Source organism: Pinus tabuliformis, chromosome 6 (assembly GCF_031772625.1).
Source record: "Pinus tabuliformis cultivar Carrire ecotype Pingquan chromosome 6, CPIR1, whole genome shotgun sequence".
Taxonomy (NCBI): domain Eukaryota; kingdom Viridiplantae; phylum Streptophyta; class Pinopsida; order Pinales; family Pinaceae; genus Pinus; species Pinus tabuliformis.
Genome location: NC_142292.1, coordinates 2,094,329,912 through 2,094,348,966, shown reverse-complemented (window position 1 = coordinate 2,094,348,966; position 19,055 = coordinate 2,094,329,912). Strand labels below are relative to the sequence as shown.

At 36.8% G+C, this 19,055-nt stretch overlaps 1 long non-coding RNA gene across 1 annotated transcript; it reads left to right on the top strand.

Moving 5' to 3' along the window:
* The first annotated feature begins 13,589 nt into the window (after positions 1-13,589).
* Positions 13,590-14,689, top strand: LOC149267603 (uncharacterized). The gene is made up of 2 exons (XR_016253125.1): positions 13,590-13,945; positions 14,178-14,689. It is a non-coding gene; the product is annotated as an uncharacterized LOC149267603 (long non-coding RNA).
* The last annotated feature ends 4,366 nt before the right edge of the window (positions 14,690-19,055 follow it).

Sequence of the window (19,055 nt, the reverse complement as noted above, 5' to 3'; positions counted from 1 at the left end):
TGCATATGTACATGTTCCAAAGGAGAAATGAACCAAGTTGGATAGTAAATCTGAAAAGTGCATATTTATTAGGTATAAGGATGGTTTAAAGGGTTAAGATTTGGAACCCAATAACAAGGAAGGTTGTGTACAGCTGAAATGTGGTGTTCAGAGAGGTGACAGATGTTATTAAACATGAAGTCCAACCAAAGAAACTTGAGAAGATAGAATTTGAGCTAAAGGAGGATGAATCAGACTCTACAGTAGAGGAGGAATCAGAAGATGAAGAGCCACAAACTCTAGGTGTAAGAAGATCAGTTCGAGAAAGAAGGAAGCTAGAAAGGTATAGTACATCTACTTTTTGTTCAAATTTTGCTTTATCTATTAATGATAATGATCCTAGAATTGTGAAAGAAGTAATAGATTCAGAGAATGGAAAACTCTGGAAAGAGGCCATGGTTGATGAAATGGCATCTTTGCACAAAAATGAGGCTTGGGATCTGGTGGAGTTTCCAGTTAGAAGGAAGCCCATTGGCAGCAAATGGGTGTTCAAGAAGAAGTCAAATGCAGAAGGAAAGGTGGAGAAATACAAAGCTCGTTGGTAGAAAAAGGTTATTCCCAGGTGTCGGGAATTTATTTTGGTGATATTTTTTCTCTTGTTGCCAAGGTAACTTCTATTAGGTTACTTTTATTTGTTGCTACTCCTTTTGATTTTGAGGTAGAATATATGGATGTGAAGACAACATTTCTTCATGGGGATCTGGAAGAAGAGATCTACATGAAGTAACCTGAAGGCTTTGCAGTGAATGGTAAGAAAGAACTAGTATGCAAGTTAAAGAAGTCTTTGTATGGGTTAAAACAGTCACCAAGGATATGGTATCAGAAATTTGATACATTTGTACAGGGACTTGGCTTCACTAGAAGTAAACCAGATCATTGTGTGTATTTAAATTAATTGGTGGTCGTGTTATTTATCTGGTCTTGTATGTGGATGATATGTTGCTGGTTAGAAATGACAAAGATATTATCTAGTTGTTGAAGACCTAATTGTCCTCCAAATTCGACATGAAATATCTTGGTGCTAAAAAATATATTTTTGGCATGGAAATTAAAAGAGATCGGGCAAAGAGGAAACTCTGGTTAAACCAGAGGAAGTATGTCGAGACAATACTGCAAATGTTTAATATGTAGGATAGTAAACTGGTGAAGGTTTCTATTCCTATAGGTGTAAAGTTATGTGTTGAATAGTGTCCCAAGACACAAGAAGAGGAAGAGGATATGTCCCATGTTCCATATGCAAGTGCAGTCAGTAGCATGATGTATGCAATGGTCTGTACTAGACTAGAAATTGCATATGCAGTGGGAGTATTGATTTGGTTTATGTCAAAACCGGGGAAGGAGCACTGGACTACAGTGAAGCGGGTTTTTAGGTATTTGCGTGGCACTAGTGATTATGGTTCGTGTTGCTAAGGAAGACCAGGATTGGATAGAGTGTTGGATATCCATGTTTTTTTTATGCAGGCTCGGCTGGAGATTTGGATCAGAGAAGATCTACAAGTCGGTATGTGTTTAACCTATTTGGAGGTGCAGTCAATTGGATGAGTAAGAAACAATCTATAGTGGCACTATCAACTACAAAGGCAGAATACATAGCAGCCACCCATGCAAGCAAGGAAGTAGTTTGGTTGCAAAGATTGTGTTCAAGTATGGGGTTAGTACAGGGAGCTATAAGGATAGATTGTAACAACCAAAGTGGAATTTTCTTGGCAAAGAACCCTGCTTATCATTCAAAGACAAAGCACATTGATGTTCAGTATCACTTTGTGAGGGATATGATAGAAGACAAAAATGTGTTGCTGGTAAAGGTGGACACTTTGAAGAATACTGCAGATGCATTGACAAAATCTGTGAGCTCTGAGAAGTTCTCTTGGTGTAGAGAACTAATGGGCATTTCAGGGTTGGAAAAATGACTAAGCTCTCCTATGGTCCCCCTGTGAAAAGGAAACAACAAGTGGGAGAATGTTGGGTTGTGTTATATTCTTTCCACATCTAACCCACGTAGTGAACTGGGGGGTTAGAGGGGGGGCGGAGCTCCCCCTTCGTTGTGCCGATTGTGTAGCTGGGGGGGGTCACAGGGGGGCGACAACCCCTCTTGTTTGGGGGGTTTGAGGGGGGTGAGTAGCCCCCCTCTACGGGGTCTAAGGCAGCGCCATGAGAAAAAGTTTTTGGACCCTGTGTTAGGTTGGGCGAACCTACCTATGGTTTTCAGTCTATGGTATTGGACGCGATGGTTTTTCGTTCCATGGTATTGGATGCTTCAGCATGTATAAATATGTATTGTAACATTGAAAGGAATATAATGAAAAATCAAGCTAGTAGTCCCGCTTTTGAGATCAAGTGGAAAATCTTTGTGTATATGTGTTTTATGTGTTATGCTCTCACATTGTTTATTTTCATGTGTTTTAGAATTCGTATGCAGGTAATTTTTGTACAGGGTTAAAACCTACATATATAGATTCATAATTTTAGATGAATATCATAAGATATTCTAGGATGATACTCAGATAGATATGACCTGGAAGATTAATCTAATAATAGCTTACCTCTCATTTATTCTAACGGTAGCTTAACTTTCAAGTATTAACTTTTAGAAATCTAACTCTAATAAAAATCTAGATAACAACGAAAATCTAAAAAAAAACATAACCATCATCTTACTAAACGAAAGAATATGATTCTAGCATATAGAGTGCACCTACACTTCATAATTTTACTAACTCCGGTAGATAATTTATGTTTGCAATTTAATAACATTAAATTGACCAAAAATTTTGGCGCCGCTTTTGGGTAAGTGTAAATAGAAGGCATAAAAAAAATCAAATAAAAACATGACATGCATAGGGAAAGAGACTCTATAGGTAGGTTTGTAGATCGAGGAAGAAGTTCAATTCCTACATCATCACTCACTCCACCATGACCTCGTAGTGCCACACCACCCATACAAACTCGAATTTCATCCATAGCAGGCCAACATAGACTTCCTAAAGTCTTAAGATCCAAAATCCAATCTAAAGGTTCACCAACTTCATCAATAGAGGTTATGATAGCAGTGGATCCTACATCTCTAACAACTGGAATAGTATTTCTATCTTCAACTCAAGAACAACTTCTAGCCCAGGAATTGGAAGTTCCTTCTGAAGAAGAAGAGGAAGAAACTTACTTCAAACAATTGATAGAGGAACCAAAAGAAATAGAAAAAAAACTAGATAATCCTATTGTAGAATGAGATATCTCTTTTGAGGAATACATCATGGCTGAAGAAGGAGAAGGAGAAGTACACAACGTCAATGGTGAACAGCATAGGGTTGGAGGAGGAGGAGGAAACTGAGGAGGTGGTAGAGGTAGAGGAAGAGGAGATGTGAAACCTTTTGGGTTCCCTATCCTTGATGAAGATACAACATTAACAATGAAAAACATCTCACCCTCTATTCTTCCCAATTTTCATGGAATAAGAAGTGAAGACCCATGGACATTTCTCTTAGAATTTGAAGTATTATGTAGATCATATGATCATCTGCATGATGCTCAAAAACTAAAATTGTTCCTTGCTGTTAGGTTCCTATGCCAATAGTAGTCATAATTTTGAATGAATGAGATTAAAACTCGTAATATTGTACATACCTTTGCTTTTGCAAATGGTTTTCATATTCAAAAAATTAAAAAATGTAAAGAGGGTATGTCCGAAAAGAATAATAAAAAGACAAAAAGGTCAAAAAGGTCAAAAAAGATGAAAAAATATGAACCCCGAGAAAAGGAAAAAGACCATGAAAGTGAGCAAGCCAAAATGCCACTCTTATTTAATTTTATGCATAATAAAATATTGTGTGCAGCTTGTGATCCTTGCCACATTCCATGATAGTCAAAATGTTTAAACTTGGCTATTTCATGTTTTCAATTTCATGTCTATAGGTAGAGAATAAAAATCTGGCCAAATAGTGTAACCTTGGCAGATAATTAGATAGGTAGAGCAAATAAAAGGAGCTTAACTGTTTAATGTGAGCCCTTGGATATAATAAGGTTAGCTTTAGTTAGTTTACTATTGTAAAGTAAAGAAAAATATTTGATAAGGGTTTGCTAGATCAAATGCACCCTAATAAAGTGAAGTAAAAATGGTAGAAAAGTAGGTGGGTTAGTAGGAGAAAGGCTGCATAAGTATGATGATTGGTTAGACAAAAGCATATTTATCATTCTCATCATAAAATTTCCAGATATGAATGAACAATCAAACATGCAAATGGATTTCAAAGTCAATTAATTAACTTCCTCCATTCATTTCACCTTTTACTTAACTAATTTCCCATAAATAAAGTTCAAAGTACTTAAAACCTTTAAGTCAAAGAGGCTCAGAGAATTTCTTTGACTTTTGGAGGGACTGGACCCTCGTCTCAATGATTTATGGATATCAAGTACTAAATTCCCCTAATAAAAATTCATCCCCCCCCCCTTCAATTCATTCATTTTCCTAAATAATGTTCCTTTCCTAAGTATAAAACACTTTTTCCTAGGAAAAGCATTCCCCCCCCCCCACATAAAGCATTTTCATATAAAAAACCCACCGAAAAGCATTACCCTAAGTATTAATGTTAATATGTGAAAATAATTCAAATCACAAAAAAACACTTGCTTAGTGTGTTGTGTCCCTTTTTTGCCCATTCTTTATTAACTACTAATTTATTATATTAAAATCCTGATAATAAAACCCTTCCTCGTATATATGTAACTCCTACATATTAATTAACCCTACACCTTAGTTTAAATATAAACTATAATATATAGTCAACCCACTAACTAATCGATCTACGATTATGTTAGGAAAAACCTCATTTAAATCCTCCATTAATCACCTCGATGGCTTAATCCTACCTTAACCATCACTAACCCCGATACTGCTGCACTTAAGTGCCCGCTGGTCCCCCCCACTATTCTCCATGTAGCATCCCCACCTTATCATGATGCAATCGTCTCCCTCCTCATCCAACGACCCTCATCCATATCAAGCCAACCCGACGGTCATCCCTTACCCACCCGAAAAAGTGATTTTTCCACCAGCCCCCAATGCTACATGTCAGCCGACGAGTGGAATCAGGCGGCCCCTCCTAAAAACCACCCAACGTCCATAAGAAGTGTGATAGAAACTATTTACCACCTACCCATTACACTACAAAATGACCACTATTCACCTTGTAACTGCCAAAATTGACTTTTTACGCATAAAGCCAAAAATCCCCAAATCATTGGTTTTCACTGGAATTTTAACTGTAAACCTCTGTTCGCATGCACGCCACGTATGAATGTCGAAGCCATCAACCCACGTCCAATTTCACTCCAAAGACACCATAGGCAACCTTGCAGCCTATAAAGAACCCCTTCAAACATCTACAGTCACCAGCCACCCTATTTAGAGCCATTTGACCTCATTTCCAGGTATTTAAACCTGTATTCACCCACTACCATGTCAATTTCAAAGAAACTAGTGATTGAGTATACTTAGTTAAGTTTAAAATTAATTAAGGAATCTCAAGCAACCTAAACCTACTCTGTGTTGAACCACCGTTGCCCTAAAAACATTGCAAATTACCTCCCCCATTCTTAAATCCACAAGAACTGAGAATGGTTTCCCTAATTGCCATGGATGTGAGACCCATCTCTACACTCCACTTAAACCTGGACCACCTCCCCCTGGCTGATAAGGATTTCCAGATAAAGGACACCTCTATCCTAGAATCCTCGCTTAAAGTATACTGCCAAAGTAGGGATAGATACTTGAACCATGCTAATGAAATTGGTCTTTGGGAGTCCAATTTGCCTAAGTACTAGTTCCTAGAGTCCACATTTTCCTAGAAATTGTACATTATTGCCATGCCAACTATGTCCCCAGTGAAACAGAAGTCATGTCCCCTAACGAGTCCATACTTTTCACTGTCATTGCTAAATCTATAAACAAGATGCTACAACTCCATCTTGGCCAGAACTTGACTCCCCTCTCAATTGGAGACCTATTGGACTTATATCCCAAACTCAGCCTTGCAACATTGGCCCAGTTAATCCAAACCTTCATTGTAGAAGAGAAGTATACCCCCAAAGACCCCGTTCCATATGTAGCAACTTTATTTTCTCCTTGGGGCAGAAATATTGTGGATATGATATCTAGTGTCCTCAGTTATACCACCAATGAATATATTGATTAGATTATTTTATCTTTCATGTCCATCTACACCCTAGGACAACCTCCTGCTATCATATATGACTATGCTCAATTCATAGATGACAGGATGCATGAACAGTTCCTTAGAATGAGTAATGAGAGAGTCTTCAAATACTCCTCCGTCTTGTATCACCTTTTCCTATATTACCAGTGAGACAGATTCCCACTTACCTTGCAAAAGTTGGACACCAAGGACCAACTAAGATGAGTCATCTTCTGTACCCCATTGATTCATCAATATCCCTCCCCCATTCATACAATGAATTCATAGATTCCTTTGTCCACCTTGTGATGACCATGCTCAGTGGAACCCCTCCACCAAGAATCAGTCTCGAGATTAGGAGAGTCCTTCATCTAAACATCAATCATCAGGTGGAAGATTGGTACTTGTACCAAAACCACATTGAGATCAAGATTTATGGCTACGAGCTGGCCCCATACAAACTACCTAAATACCTCCCAATGAGGTTATTTGCCCTGGAGTACTATAGGCAGATAATAATTTCAGATGAGGTAAACTTTGTTAAAGCAAAAAAGAAATCCCAACTCAAGATCAAAGACCAATTGGGTCCTTTTATTTGTAATAGCAGAGAAGCTGGAAAGGTGGCACACCTGATCCTTTAGAGATTAAAATTAAAACATAGCTTCATATGGAGATATGATCCCTTGGATTTCATCTACAAAAGAAGGCAAAAAAACAAGATGGCTCCCTATATCCATCATCGCATCCCTAAGATAGAAAAGTATGCCAACCAATTGCAATGAGTGGAAAACACTTTAGAGGACATGGATAATACTGAAGTTGTTGTGGAAAACACATTAATAGATCTGGAAAAACAACTTGATGAGGGTTCTTTCCTGCAAGTTCCAGAACAGTCATATAGGCCAGAATAGTCAACTAGTACATAACCATAAGAAGAACCAACAACTACTTTAAGTGCCCATCTAGTCATGCAAACTCCTCAGGATGAGGAGAAGGTCCCAAAAAGGAACAGAGAAGGGGCTTCCACTTTAGGAATGCCTACTTTTGATGTACAACAAGAAACAAGCAAGAGGAAAAAGCTCAACCAACCTCTAAGCAAGAATTTACTAAAGACTCAGTTGAGGTCACCAACATAGAGGTTGAAAGAAGCAGGCCCACCACTCCATGCGGGAGTGTGCAGCAGCCCTCCACATCACAAACTTAGATGTTGTCGAGGCAGCAAAGTGTTGAGGTATCTTCCTTTAGAATGCCTGCAGATAAGGACAAAGATATTAAGGAAAGATACAAAGAGATTAAAGCCGGAAATGAGAGGCTTAAGGCCCAAACATATGCCCAATATCTAAAAATGATCCCCACTAATCAAACAAGGCTAATGTGAGCCTTTGATATCAAAGAGGGGAAATGCAAATGACTTTCATCAAGCCAACCACTCAGCAACCAAGAGGAACATCAGATTTCAAGAAGGTAGATTTTGAAGTATTGGCAAGGGATATTCATCCCATTGACCAGATTGAACTGCACAAGCAAATAGGGGAGATGATATACTCCACATTCACAGGGAATTCCATTTCTTCCCACTAATTACAGAACTCCCTAAACAATATATTAGTACAATTTCAGTTGGAGAAGGCCTCCTCACAGGCCAAGGATAATAGAATCAAGTCCTTAGAGGACTTAGTGATTGAATTGGGACACGATCCCAAAGATGTAAAAGCTACAAAGTAGCTGATTAAAAAGAAAAATGATGACATTGCTACACTCAAGAAGTAGCTAAAGATACCCCAAATGCATCACCCACAGACAAAGGAAGTCCTAGAAGCACAGCAAGGACATGAAGAGCTCATGGACTTGGTCCTGAAGCTGAATGATCAACTCAAGGAGACAGAGAAGGAGTTGGACACTTTAATTCAGTCGAAGCAAAGTGACTTGGCCACAACTTCTAGAACTGTCATCCCCACAGTATCTACAACAGTTCCTTCCACACTAGCAACATCATTGGCACCCATAGCTCCACCTGCCACAACATTGCCAGTAATAGCAAAAGCTACAACAACAACAAGTACAAAGGGAGAGAAAGCATTACAATTAGTGAAAGCCATGGAAGAGATGTCTATCGAGGCTACAGAGATGAAGAAATGAAAGGAAAAGGTAGAAAGTGTGGAAACTGATTGTAAACTTTCCCAACTCCAGCAAAAAGTGGAAACACAAAAGGCACTGACAATGGGTGAGAGAATCAAAATCCTGGAGAAGGATTTAACACTACAGAAACCACTAGGATAAACAAAAGAAATGATCTGGGCGAATATCATTGACTTTGTCAATGATATTTGGCCATCGATTCAAGTGATATTTGAGCTGACAAAATTAGTGAAGGTAGCTACTGAAGCTATCCAAAAAGTAAAGGAAGAATTGGGGGATAAACCAGAGGATGCCAATCGACTCATCCGCTTCCTAAACAGCAAGAACAAATATGAGCTCCATGAGCTTAACATAGAAGATAGGACTAAGGCCATTCTGGAGATTAGGAAGGTTCTTTCCAAAAGAAACCTTATGCTTAACTTAGAAGAGAAGTGCCATAACATGCAGGTGGCCATTGATAGGTTCATGGCTAAGTTTCAGATTTTGAGGGAGAAGGGTCTTCCCAGTACTATGGTCATCAATGAATAGCTCAAGCCCCAGATAGACTATGGAGATAGACTAAGAAAATTTTCCAAGGAACAAGCAAGTTCTTCAGCCATTGAAGCCCTGCCAACAGACAAAGTATTATATGACACATTGGAGAACTTGTTTTTCCTAGAGCATGAGGTGAAACATTTGTTCCTCACTAAGCCAAATTTTTCAAAGTACATAGAGGCAGATGAAATCTACAGAAGGATGGTGAATGTAAAACTACCTGATGCAGAATGGTGGGAAAACATGACATATTTACTGTAATAAATTTACATCAGAAAGTTACTGCACAGTAAATGAAGACAACGAGTTAAAATAGGTAAAATCAGAGTAGTAGGGTCAAAGAGTATCAGTTGAAAGATGAAAGAAAAGAAGATTTTAGCGTAGAAATTCTACAGATATCAACCAGCTTAAACGGCTCCAACTCAACTGAAACAGCCAACAACACCACAATAAAAGGGACAACATGAAGGAGTTCAACATCTGTCTTCATGCAAGAAGCAATTTTTATTGCTTATATTAAGTCTCAAGTTGTTTTTAGATATTTTGTAAATATTTTTGTATATATACTTCATATTTCGAAGTATTAGGTGGATTCTTATACTCTCAATAGAATTTTCTTCAAAAACTGTAAAAGCTTTTGTATCACTGACTAGGGCGACATGCTGGATTGATGAATAAAGATTAGATATTTCAAGGGATTCATCTGTAAAGCGCGGTATTCCCTTTAGTGATTTAACTCCAGCTTTTCTGCCCCTTCTTTGACTCCATTTCCCAATGGCCTAAAGGCATCAACCTATCAGCCTGTTTTAAGGATTCCACCACCAAATCTTCATACAAATCAAAAACCCCCCTGAACTCTAGAACTAGCCTAATATCTAAGCAAACATAGCTAAATTATATAGAGAGAGCCCTCTCTTAGCCATAGGTTGGCTAGAGCCTTTGCTTACAAGTTGGTTTGTGGTTACCTTAAAGCCTTCCCTTCCTCCAAAACTTCTAAGGAAAAGTTTTGAGTGATAACACCTTCCACCTTAAAGGATGCAACATTAAAATGGTTTATGAGTTTAGAAACGAATTGTATAAGGACAAGGGCACAAATGAAAGATGAATTCTTAGAGAAATATAAGGAGTATTGTATGCCACTTAGCATCAAAGACGTAGTCTTCAAAATGGTATAGAAAAAAGATGAGAATCTTGAAGACTTTGTCAAAAGATTTGTCTATAATATCAAAAGGGCAAAAATGAATAATCTAGATGAGGAAACTTTGAAATCTCTCCTACTTAAATCTATTAAAGATGAGTGGATTGATATTTTAGATCTAATGGGAAAATGAGATATTTCTTAGTTACCATTTGCAGATATTTGTGATCTATGTGTACATATTTCAAGAGGTAAAGCAAGAACACGAAAAAGTTCAAGGGATCCTCTTTTATCAAGAGTAAATAAATTTGCAACCGAGACAGTAAGTAGGGTAGAAATAGGTAGTTTGCTTGATAACTTTAAAACATATATTTTAGGAGGTCTCAGTGAGAAAATTGACACTCTTAAAATACAAAACAAGTAGGAAGCTGTAAATGATGCATTATCCATCTTTTGTCCTCGGTGTAGAAAGAAACATGCTCTCAGAATATGTCCTTTAGATTTAAGAAGCATAGAAACCTGTGTTATATGTGCAGAAAATCACGATAGAAAAGAATGTCCCTCTATACCAGGTCTTAAGGCTATGTTTAATGAAGAAGGAATTCCAAATCAAGTAAACCCTCTTTACATTATTACCAAAAGACCATGGCAAAATCCTCAAACAAATCAAACTCAAGGTTTTAATCCTCAACAATTTGCACAATCTTCACAAAATAATTGGAATCCACCTATGCCATGGTAGCCTTGGGCTCAACCACCACAATCTTGGAATCAAGGATGACAAAATTCTTATGGAAGATATTCTCAATATCAACAATATCCACCACCTTATTCAAATTCTCCACCACAATACTTCCCTCAAACCAATGTTACCTCAAGCTCAAGCTCAAAATGAAAATCCACAACTTTCTTTGCCATTTTGACAAAGACCGAATCAATTACTTGCTCAACCACTCCCAAATCCAAACAATAAAACTTCACAACCTATTTACAACTTAGAAGGACAGAATCCTCAAACTTATATGATAACTCCATTAGTTTTGAATAATGTTCAATTAAGGTGTGGTAGAGTATTAGAAATGAAGAAATCATATGTTGTTATTGAGGAAACAGAAAAGAATTCTCAAAAGATAATAATAACTCTTAAGAAGAGATCTCCCTTACTCAGAAAGAAAATATTGAAAGGGACAAAAATCTCAAGCATTCTAATAATACTCCTATTATAGAACAGCCTTCAATATCTATGTCAATACCACATTTTCTTGAAAGGTTGAAAATTGATAAAGGAGTAGAAAAACAAATCATACTGCGTGATTATGATATGTTAGATGAATTGAAAAATGTATGTATAAAAATTCCTTTATTATAAGCAATAAAATAAATACCGATTTTTTCAAAAACAATTAAGGAATTGAGTACTAAAGTATGAGGAAGAAAAAGAAAAGAAATAAAAAGAATTCAACTAGTGAGGAAAATTGCAGATATCATGATGGGGAAAACAATTGTTCAAAAATATTTAGACCTAAGAAGCTCCATTGTGAAAACACACATCAATGGAACTCAAATACTGAACACACTCATTAATCTAGGGAAAACCATAAACATAATGAACAAACAAACTATGGAAAAATTGAAGCTTCCTAATTTTCAATACACAACAACATTGTTACAATTAGGAGAGAGGTTTGTAATTAAACCGGATGGTGTGTTAGAAGATATATATGTATCCTTTGATTCTTGGGAATACCCTGTTGATTTGATGATTCTAACACCCAAGAATAATTTAGGAGGACATCTATTAATTTTAGGAAGGCCATGGTTAGCTACAACTCATGCATTTGTCACTTATAGATCACAAGACATGTTTTTTAATCTTAGATGGAAGCTCGACAAAAAAATTTACATTGTACCCACCTTCAAAAATAATGATAGAAATAGAAAATGAAGAATGGATAGATGATGACAATGATATACAACCAATTTTCACTATTGCAAAAATAAATGATGAGGATCAAATTTTATTTATTGTAAGTTCATTCGATAGTGAAATTATTGCATCTCAGTATGAGCCACATTATGGTTTTACAAGAAAAATTCCAATGTGAGGATTGGAAATTATAAAAATGTCTCTCTAAGCTTCCAATGTCACAAAAACTATATATTTATATTATGAATTATGAAAGAGTAGTTTTTAAGTGTTATTGCTTTTTGAGCTTAAGAGATTCCAGAAAAGAAATTATGGTGAAATGAAATTACAGTCTAATGTTGATTTGTATTTTTTAAATTAGTTTTTTATTATATATGAATTTAATACCAAAAAAATGTAAAGCTTTTGAATTGTTATTTTATTAAAATTTAAAATTTTATTGAATTTATAAATAAAAAATAAACAAATTCATTTAACCAAGTTTTTAATTCTAATCAAAATCCTTTAAAAATATCCTATTAGTTGACAATCTATTTGTTAAGAGAAATAATTGAATTGAAATTTGCACATTAGTGAAAAGTTCACTAGGACACCCCGCACTTGATAGATTCTCATCCCCGCACTTGATAGATTCTCATCCCTATGGCACTGCGTGGTTATCATCATGCAATTATATATCAATGTGATGTGATTAATATGATTAATGACATTTGTAAATATATAAACAAAATAGACCTAATCTAAAAAGCTTCTTCAGGGACTAGCCCCTCTTTAAAAATATTGAAATGAAATTTGAAATTTTCTCATTTAACCACCATCCCCTTCCCCTTTAAGAATCGCTTTTTAAACCATTTTTTAAACCAATGAGCTTTTTCGACGACAAACCTTAATAATATAGGCACCCTGAAAATCAATAGAATTTTAATTGGTTTTGCAATCTAATCACAGAACAATTGAGCATTCACCATAGTTAAATGGGTGGGTTGACATGCATAGTCATGCATCGAAATAATTTTCTAGACTACAATTTGGTTAGAAAAATGGAAATGGACAATTTTAATTAATTGTTTGTAACGTACTAAAACCTCTACACCCGCAAATAATTATCTACATAAAATATATAATTTTTTTTTTTAATATAGGTATTGTTTGGCAGAACACTTTGAATATTTCCTGAGCGCTTGGGTTCGCCATCCCCAGGAGTGCAGCACCTCGCATGCATTTACGCCTAGGAGTTGTCTATAATGCGACTTTTTGAGATTCCGGTGACGGAATCAGGCGGAAGAAATTGAGATGAAATCATGATTTGTTGCAGTTAAAATGGTTTTTTAACTGCATATTCGGATTCAGCACCCTGAAAAACCCTGGGACGGTTTCATTGTGCAGAAATTAGCTATCAAACTTGGATTCCAATAAATCACTGCCGGATTTTCACCGGAAAAAATCGCCAGAAAGACTTTCAAAAAGTGCGTTAAAGACTACGTCTTTACGCCTACCTCGTTGGCACGCCTTTGGATGGCACCTCTCCATTAAGGCGGAGAGAACCCCGAGATTTCCCACTTAAACCTGCAGACCTTCATTAATGGAGATGAGACCAGATTTCAAAAAAGTCTCGAACCTCAACACTTGGCATCACCTCCACCGTTTGATCAAAGAAGATCTACGATTTCCATGACTAGGAACATAACCCGACGGTCTTGGGTCATTTGGTTTTGCAACGATGGTGGAGCTTTGGTTCTGCGACAAAAGATGACCCAGATGGAGGAATGAAGGAACGACACAACTTCCCTGTCCAGTTCACCTGAGGTACAACGTAGAAACGCCTCCAGCGCCAAATCTCACCTAACAGTTGCCTCTTTCATTATTTGATACTTACATTTTTCCTGAATCACTTTACTCGGCTTATGCACCGGTGGAAATGTTGATAGCGGGACTTTGGCTCCGAAGGAACGTGTCGTGGGTTCATCCTACAAACCAGAGGTAATCGTAATCTAGCCCTAAAAGGTTTCATGCAATTTTTTTTCCTTGAGAGTTAGTTATGGCAATATTGTTGATTTTAGGTGTGCCGTGCCGCCTGTTGTTCGGCAATTCATCTGAGCCTGTTGTTCGGCAATTCCTCCTTCAGATGAGCTCGTTCTCTGAACTCGCATTTCTCTAATAAGACTGTCGATTTTCTGTCTCGCTTACTCTAATATAGTAAAATTCTTTGCAGGTACATTCAGTTGTGGAATTTATGAATACGCATACTCAGAAAGAAGTTATTTGGAGCGGAGCTGCGTTCTTATAATGGTTACTGCCTTCGTTTTTCAGGTTGGTTCGCTCAGGCTTGACCGACGAACTGTTTCCAGTCAACAATTTCCATTTCGCTGCGGATTGTTTGTTTTTCCTTGTTAATGTCTTAATTTTTGAAGTGCTACAACTTATCAATTGATATACAATTTTAATTTATTGTAGAGAAGAAAAGATGGGCGATGGGTACACCCATTTGTTTAGCCTCGATACTACTCTTCTGTATCGCTATTAAGGATTGCATACATAAATTATAAGTGAGGGTTTATTTCTGTGATTATGCTCTGTTTCATTTTTCTCCTAATGAAGGGTATCCATCAGGGTTTACCCTAACATGGGTTGGCTGTCTATAAACATTATTGGAACACAACTATTTCCTGTTGGATTATTATAATTGAGTTTTATTATTATCTCTATTTTCTTTGTCAGAGTCCAGGGTTGTCAACCTTTGTTTTGATGGTATTAGTTTGGCTTTGTTTTGATGGTATTAGTTTGGCTTGGTTATTGTACAGCTATAGTCAGAACTCCGTCAAAACATGAAATGGATAATGTTGAATATGGTCTTTGAACGAGATTTCTATAGTTTGTCATTTTCAGTATGCTTTTATTTATAAAGATGGTTAAAGAATTATTGGTTAATTTCCATGGATTGGTTGAATACGGGTTTTGGTTCAATAACACAGTAGGCTGCTAAATTTTTAGTGCTACTGTTGATAATCAGAGATAACAGGAATAGTTGCTTTCCTACTATAATTAGTCCTTTTACTTGAGGTCTATAATAACTGAGGTGTTTAGTTTAAGTGAATGGAAATTAAATATTGTCAATAACTCTTTATTTTATGCGATGATGTCTTGTAATTATTTAACTGTACTAAAACTGTAACAAATATCATTTGCCTACTATTATCATTGACAGAGTCTTACTAGCACTTCATTAGCATGTTGACTTGTTCATTTCATGCAATAAAGAAAATAATCTATTTTTCCTACTGATAATGATTAGAACATAATTGCTACTTATAAAGATTAAACATAGAATTGCTACTTATCTATTTCCCTTCTTTACTTGTAAACATAACCCCATTTCCCCTGCCTGAAAGGTCTCACCACCTAGCCTCAGATCTGGTTACTATGTCAGAATCCCCCTCCTAGCTCTTCCAACTCTTGAAAATTAATAAAAAATCGAGCAGCTTGGCCTCAAGTCTCGTACCCTACAACTATTATCACAGTTCTTTTCCATTGGCTAAATCTAGCTCTAGGAAGATTAATCATAGCATAGTCCCTTTCCCATTTTCCCAACCCCTGGTCATTTTCTTTTTTGAAGGAAAAGATGGGGAACTACTTGTAACTGTTTTTTAAATTCTTTTACAAACTCATCAAATTCTTTAATTAATAATTAACAACATATGTTCTGGCTTTTCAACCTAATTGTTTTAACAATACAAGTTAAACAGAATAGAATACAATTAACAGTAATAAGTAAAACTTGTTAAAAGTAAATGTTGGTGCACCATTGGGTGTTACAGCTCCCTCCCCTTGAGAGGAACACAGTTCCTAGTGTTCTTTTCAAGAAAACAGTGTGAGATAGGCTTTATGCATAGCTTCCTCTTCTTCCCAAGTAGTCTCATCTGGGCCAAAGTGCTTCCACTACACTTTAACTTGGGTGAAAGTGCTTCCACTACACTTTAACTTGGGTGATGGCTCGTTTTCGCAAGATGGTTTCTCTCCTATCGAGGATACAAAGAGGCTCTGCCAGAAATTCTCCCTCGGGTTCAACCTGTATACTTTCCGAGTTAATGATATGGTGAACGTAGAACACATATTTTTTTTAACAAATACACGTGAAAAGCATTGTGGACTATGATATGGCGTGGGATCACTAGCTTGTATTCTATGGGCCCAATCCATTCCAAGATTTGAAATGGTCCACAGTACTAGAATGCCAATTTAGCACAACCCTTCCACTGTAAGGTAATTTTGTGGGGTTTAACTTTCAAATATACATGATTCCCCAATTGGAGTTCTTTATAAGTCCTTTTCTTATCTTCATAAACCTTTTTCTTATCATGAGTGACTTTTAAGTTCTGGTGAACCTTTTTAATAGTGGCCTCCATCAGGACCAATGCTAATTTATTAACTGGACTATTCCAATCTGTGGGTACCCAACACTTTCTTCCTTACAACACCTTAAAAAAGCTCATACCCAATGATTCTTGTTGTCCATTATTGTAGGCCAACTATACCAGGTGGAGGGTTGTTGCATTACGAACATTCTCAACATGTCTTCCATGGCTTGATTCACTCTCTCTATCTAGCCATTCTTCTGTGGATGGTAGGCCATACTGAATTGAATCTAAGTACCAAACTGAGCAAAGAGGGTTTTCCAAAATGCGGATGTAAATTTTACATCCCTGTCAGAGATTACCACTAGGGGTATTCCGTGTAGTCAGAACATTTCCCTCATAAATATGTCTGTGATCTCTACCATCTTATAGGTGGAATTTATGGGTATGAAATGAGTGGTCTTTTTGAGATTGTCCACCACAACCATGATTGAGTCATGTTTCTTCTTAGTACGAGGTAACCTAGTGATAAAGTCTAGGGTGATCATCTCCCATTTCCACTCAGGAATGGGCAATGGTTGCAACATACCAACATGATGTTGATGTTCTACCTTCACCAATTGGCACTATAAGAATTTGGATAGATATTCAGCCACATCTTTCTTTAAACCCGGCCAGAAATAACTTTTTTTAATGGTAGAAAATAGTTTCTGGTATCGTGTGTGAGCAGCATAAAGCTTTCTATGGGACTCATCCAATAATAATTGCTTAACAGAATTCTGGTTAGGAATATATATCTTGTTTTTTAATGTTAACATTTTCTTGAGATTAATACCATAATCATATTGTTCCCCTTTTTCCAGAGCTTCCGAAGCTTGCTACCAAAGGAATGCATACTCTTGGTCTTTGAGGGATGCTTCTCACTTGACGTCCGCAAGGTTAGATTGTACTTGGTTGTATTTTCGTTCATAAATACATTGTACTTTTCTACTTAATGCATATGCTACTTGGTTTTCCTTCCCCTTAAGGTGTTTCATGTCAAAGTGGAATTCACTCAAGAATGCGGCCCATATGGCCTGCCGAGAATTTAAACTAGACTGGTTAAAGAAGTGTGTAAGACTACTATGATGAGTTAATAACATAAACTTCTTTCCTAAGAGGTAGTGTCACCATATTTTGAGTGCATGTACTACTTCTTTTAAGTCCACATCATATGTCGAGTATCGCTGCTCATAATCCTTCAGTTTGCGTGATTCATAAGCTATGACCTTTTCTTGTTGTGTTAATACACCACTCACACCCTCCTTACTCGCATTTGTGCATACCACAAATGAGCTTTTCCGGATCTGCTACCTTTAGCACCGGTGTAGGAGTAAGTAATTTCTTTAACTCGTCAAAACTTTGCTCACATTCCGATGTCCAATGGAAGGAATGCCCCTTTTTTTATAGTGAGGTCATAGGAAAAGTTATTCTTGAAAAGCCTTCAATGAATCAACAATAATAACCTGCGAGGCCCAAAAAGGATCTAATGTCAGCAACACTTTTTGGAGTTGTCCATTCCATAATAGTTTTGATCTTTTCTAGATCCACCACTATTCCCTTAGTTGACTTAACATGGCCTAGGTATTGAATTTGACTTTTGTAAAAATCACACTTGCTATACTTTGCTTACAACTCATTGTTTCGCAAAGTTTGCAATACTGTTCTCAAGTGGTTTTCATTCTACTCGTGATTTTTTGAATAAATTAGTATATCGTCAATAAAAATCAGTACAAATTTATCTAAAAATGGGTAAAAAATGTCATGCATCAGGCTCATGAAGGTGGCTGGAGAATTGGTAAGGCCGAAGGGCATTACGATGAACTCGTAATGATCGTAATGAATTTAGAACGTGGTTTTGCAAATGTCTTCATCCTTTATTCTAATCTGGTGGTAACTGGACCTTAAGTCAATTTTTGAGAATACACTAGTCCCCTGCACTTGATCAAGTAAATCATCAATATGGGGTAAAGGGTACTTATTTTTGACAATCAGTTTATTTAGCTAATGATAATCAATGGATAGTCTTAATGCTCCATCATTCTTTCGCACAAACAACACAAGGGCTCCCCAAGGAGATACACCAGGGTGAATGTACCCTTTATCCAAAAGTTCATGAAGTTGCATTTTGAGTTTTATTAACTTAGTGATTCTCATGTGGTAAGGGAAGTTCGAAACAGGAGCTCCTCTAAGTATTAATTTAATGGTAAAATCAATATCACGCCTAGGTGGCAATAAGGGATGGATCTGGGGAACACATCCACGAAATCCTGAATCACAGGAACATTCTCCAATAAAGTCATCTTGTTTCAGTCATTGGTGTATCCTACTTGGACAACATAAATATGGCAACCCTTCCTAATGCATCTTTCGAGCTGATTAGCCATAATAGGACATAATTTAATGTTTTTATTGATCCCTTGAATTTCCTTTTTCTGCCCCAACTTTGTGAGGTAGCTTACAAATTTCTCTTTACAGACAACTAGAGACCAAAGCCCTTCTAACCAGTCCATTCCTATTAATACATCATATGAACCTAAGGGGAGTATATTTAGATCAACATGGATGGGCTATCTTGAAATTGTTATAGGGTAGTTTTCTTTTTTCTTAGATACCCTTCTTTTTGTTTCGGTGGCTAGCTGAACTAGCCAAGATTTCTTAAATTTACTGCATTGCAGCTGACATTTCTCTACCACTTT